The sequence below is a fragment of the Pieris napi genome, chromosome 9 (genome assembly GCF_905475465.1).
Source record: "Pieris napi chromosome 9, ilPieNapi1.2, whole genome shotgun sequence".
In the NCBI taxonomy this organism is placed as follows: domain Eukaryota; kingdom Metazoa; phylum Arthropoda; class Insecta; order Lepidoptera; family Pieridae; genus Pieris; species Pieris napi.
Window position 1 is genome coordinate 3554558 of NC_062242.1, and position 5320 is coordinate 3559877.

The 5320-nt window shown below is 33.7% G+C and overlaps 1 long non-coding RNA gene across 1 annotated transcript; it reads right to left on the minus strand.

Moving 5' to 3' along the window:
• Positions 1-3513: 3513 nt before the first annotated feature.
• Positions 3514-4864, minus strand: LOC125052737. Its single transcript, XR_007117483.1, has 2 exons — positions 4442-4864; positions 3514-4285 (listed from the first exon to the last, which is right to left on the minus strand). It is a non-coding gene; the product is annotated as an uncharacterized LOC125052737 (long non-coding RNA).
• Positions 4865-5320: the final 456 nt, after the last annotated feature.

The following is a 5320-nucleotide window of genomic DNA, read 5'->3' on the forward strand; positions in this document are numbered from 1 at the left end:
TTTCTAACCACCACTAATAATACTTAAATACCACGTGTATGATATCTCCTTTACCAACAAAAAAGAATCTAAATCGGATTACGACGAAGTTATCCGCGAAAATACAAACAAAATATATACGGTAAATCATGGTGCTGAAACTGACTTCCTTATAACTAAGCGATCACTTTCCGGCTACCCAGCATAGCCCTTCTCGTTAACATTCAAGTTTTCTTTAAAAAAAACAAAAAAAAAACGTGTGGCACTCGGGGACTGCCGCGGTTAAGCTATTGCATAATTTTTTTCAACTTATGCAATTATAATTATTTGTATATGCAGTATTTTTTTTTCTTTGATATTAATTCAAGTTTTTTCTTTGATAAATTAATTCAATCTACCACTCTACCATACTCAGACTAACTCGCTTATATAGTCTGTCTCACTCTAACGCGCACCGGCTGCACCGATCTCGTCAGAGAGATACGCAGTATGCGTTCTGTCCCGCTCTAACGCGTATTGGCCGCACCTATATTACGTCATCGTGTGTTAGGTTTTTTCGTTACGGAATTTCTTGATTCGGTCGCCGCGCTCAAAGCCCGTGATAAAATCTATGCAATAGCTTAAAAAACATATTTTATTAGCAAACATAGTTACAACATTCAAACATAGCACAGTACAGTGCTACTAGGCCAACACTGAACTGAACTGACTCACTCTACTGAGTTTCAGATTGAATTAAATAAAGGTTGAACATACAGAACACCGCAAGCGCAGGTTGAATTCTGCATATGGCGTGGCCGTGTTTTTAATGGTGGTAGAGGAGCCGCCGATAAATTACAACGATTACGTCAGCACACCACATAAATAATGTCACTTAACGCCTAGAATATAGTCTTAATAAATATGACTCAATAACGGATATACAATTATATATATAAATAAAAATTAATAGCAAAATGTGTTACTGAGCGCATAACTCAAAGACAGCTTGATTAATATTTTTATTTATTCCTTGAACTCTGACGAAGGTTTTTATGGAGAATAAATGAAAAAAAAATAGTTTTATCTAGTAGGGGAGACCGGGTACAAAAGTAACGGCGGGTCGAAAGTAACAAATGCTCTCTAGATTCATCCAATGGTCGAACACAGCTTCGTCGCCGTCAGGCGATAGCTGAGAGCACCCCCCTCACTTGTAGTTAGTCGCCGCGTACTTCAAGCACTGTTAGATTGTGTGAGAGGATACTAAGTGTTTTTACAAACCAAAAGTAAGTTTTTCGATATTTTGTTATTTAATGTTTACATAGTCGTAAAAGGATGGTAGTAATCTGAATGTTTGCATATCTATTTTTGATTAGATTGATTGTACATTGTTTAAATTTGTTTTTGTTTAGCTCGTTCCGTTCTAAGGTTATATTTCATGTTTCAACAAAAATGAGGAAGGGTACAAAAGTAACATAGTCCTATGGGTACACAAGTAACAAGTTACTTTTGTCCCCGTAATGATTTAATTACCTTTACTCCAACAGAATGCCGCGACAATGCATAAGAACAACTACACGACACATAAGTGTATAGAAAAGCGGCGGATAATTTTTTTTCTGAAAGGTGGCACGATAGTCAAATGGCTGGTAATGAATGGTTGACGGGTTTTTTAAAACGGCACCCGAGCCTCTGTTTGAGATCTCAGAGTTTCAACGAACATAATGTGAGCAAATTTTTTGATAATCATGCTGAGGTAATTGATAGGTACAAATTTGAGCCAAAAGATATCTGGAATATGGATGAGACAGGGGTCCACTGTCCAAAAACTTAGCACGATTGTTGCTCAAAAAGGAACTGAACAAGTAGGTGCAGTAACCTCAGCAGAACGTGGAAGATTAGTAACTGTTGCTGTTGCGATTAATGCTCAAGGAGGACACATACCTCCTTTTTTCGTATTCCCATTGAAACAATTCCAAGACCACATGATACTTGAGGGTCCTGTTGGTTGTGCCGGAGCTGGCAATGCTAGTGGATGGATGCAGAATGCAGAACTTTTACTTTTTACATAAATACTTGTTGATAATAAACAAGTATTACATATAATATTGTATTAATTACCAACCTCTTCTTCTTGTTACTTTCGACCCACAACGTGTTACTTTCGACCTGCCTACGTGGTCGAAAGTAACAACTGACGTTTTTTTTTTAACTCTCTGTTATTCATATAAAACACACCATAGTAAAATAAATTGAGCTGCTAATGTAAAGAACATAAACTGAATTTATATATGGTTATATTAATTTAATGACAATATTAAAACCTAGCCACAAATCAAGTGTGAAGTACAAAGTGTTACTTTTGTACCCGGTCTCCCCTACTAACTGTATGATTCGTGGGTAATCGGGGTTTAAATAGGGGTTTAATGGGGTTTTAATGTTATTTCGCTATATACGAGTATAGTCATACTAAACTAATGTTTATTTTTTTTTTATAAAAACGCTCCCGTTCTGACAGATAACCATAAATATCTTGAGTGCACAATAAGTAAAATTTATAGACGAAACAAAAAACAAACATAAGAAATTAATTAGGAAAATCTAATTTACATAATAAATATACAAAAATTTAATAACTATAGGCACTAACAAATAATAGAACTGTTGAAGATAGTGCCTATATATGATATATGACAGTGATAGACATAGGATGTCTTGCAATACTCTCGGGGCGTAACTCCGACGATTTAGGTAATCGCCACTCTTATAAAACTCAGAAATCCTGATTAAGGAAAATGTACAGCCTTGGCTCATACACTTAGGGTGAGATCTATAGTGCGCACTTAGACTTTGCTCTGACTTAACTATCGAGCTAAGACACAGTCGGTATTTATAGAGCAAACTGCGAATCTCTCCCTAGTGTTGGCTTAGCTTAATCTCAAGTCCACGAAATCGACGACTTACCAAAAACTTTGACTATAAGCCTAACAAAAATAATGGCCCAAAATTTGCTTTACCATCATATCTTTTAATGGACTTTTTATTTTTGTCGGTTTTTAATGAACGGTGTTGCCATTTTGTATCGGAGTTCCATCGACTTTGGGAAAAATAGAATTTGAATTCAAAGAAATTATAAATGATCTTGATAAATACCTATGAAATGCATGAATTAAAATAATTACACATTATTATGGTATTTATTGTTGTTTATTTATATTATTTATGTAATTGTTGAAACCCCATTTTTGAGAAATCTTAAAAATAACTGGTGTGATTTTGTATGTCACCTGGCAGCCCTGGCATATTATAGTGACAACGAAATTCAAACTATAACCTAACCGATGTCTCTCGCTTCACATCTGTTATTTTCGTTTCCCTGAATCTTCTACCATTTATTACCTGACTACCCTAAAAAATTTGAGATAGGATTGGAACATATGAAATTAAAAAATCTGTTAGAAATAGAATTTCTTCAACAAAAATATAAATTAGTATTAGAAATATGTATTACACTTAAATAAAGAATCAGAAAATAAATGATTAAAATGTAACAAGTTTTGTTTTGATATTCTTTATTACCAAACAAATTACCTAGTTAAATTGTGCAATCACAGATTGCCGGAATGCTAGACCTGTAGGAGATCTTTCATTGTTTCTGTGTTACTCAACTTCTGCTGTCAGCAAGATCACCATCATCATAAGCATCCCCTCTCTGTATACCTATATTATGCAATACAGCACAAGCTATAATTATATATAACTAGTATTTGTCAATTTTGACTGTAGTCCTAGCTGTAAACATGGAAATTTCCTTTTTCACACTCCGAAAAACCTTTAAAAAATATGCCTAGTTCTTATTTGAGAATAATTATAAATATTGTCAGCTCTTGTCATTGGATTTAAAAGTGTTGTTAACATGAAGTTAAGTGCTGGATAACCGCTGTCACCTACTAAAACAGGCATTTTCCAAATATCCTGCTGTCGTGTGAACTGCCAGGCCACCTAGTCACTATAGCAAATATTTCCATATCAGGCCCTATTATTGCTTGCACATTTAAAGAAAAATATCCTTTTTTATTTCTGTATGCTTCAGAGTGAGCGATACCTTTGGGTCTATTAATTTTTATATGGGCGCAGTCAATAGCTCCGATTATACTGTTTAGGCCATGGTGAGTATTAGATCTTCCTAATTCTTCAAACTTCGTTTTGGCTGTGTTCATATTTCTTGGAAAATTTACAAATCTAGGAAGTAATTTACTCAACTCTGCAGAGACTTTATTTATAATTAATCGCATTGGCTTATGCTGTTCAGATCACCACACACCATCTGTAATGTCAATAAATTATTATTAGTCACATATATGTTATGTTTCTGAAATACAGAAGACAAAAGTCTTCAACATATTATGTATTTAAAATCATTTGAGAAGAGGTATAATATATCAAATTGAAAAACCATACATATTTATGAACACAATATTACCTGAAAACATCCAGTTGCATTTTTATGCCTTAATGCAATAAGTATTTGCAATTGCGGTAGGTTTGGCGATCCTCTGTTGTTATAAAGTTGCAAGTTTGTAATGATCAGCGTCAGGATCACATTTAATACCGTGTGTTTCAAAATACGGTTCCTTCGTTTGAATTCATTCTCACCGTACAGGATGGAAGGATTTTGGTTGGAAACAGAAACAGAAAAGAGAAAAAGTGGTTTAAAATTTTCAATTGTTGATAGTTTATACAAGTGCTCTGTTGGCTGTTGCTGTTGTCAAAACATTGCGATCCGTTCTACGTAATAAAATTATTGTCATCTTTAAATAATTAATACATTTTCTAAAGGTTACTCGTAAATTTCTAGTTATTGCAATAATAAAATAAATGAATACATAAATAACAATAAATTGAAGATATATGTGTACCGTTTTAGATGTTTAAATATTTGTTATTGTTTACTTTTTTAAAGGATAATAAACAAAGTATTGCATGAAATGAAACATCAATTTGTATTTTGACATTTTCTGTCTTAGCTTGGGCTTAGCTTAATCTAACCGTTAAAATGTCTATAAATACGAAATCATAGTTTAACCTTAGTGTACACTAAGCAAAGTTTTTCGTAAGGTAAGTCTGAGCAAAGTCCAAGTGCGCACTATAGATCTCACCCTTAGGCTTATATTCCGAAAAAGCAAACAGTGTCTATTAGTTCCAATGTTGGTTGGTTTGTACGAAGGTAGGCTAATTAAAATAATCATAATAAGGCGAAAAGAAGTTCGCGTTTTGCTAATCTCTTTCCATTCGGTCAAAGGTTTAAATTTAAATAATATTTATGTCTAGTTTGTACTTAGAGACGTTTATTAATTTTTTT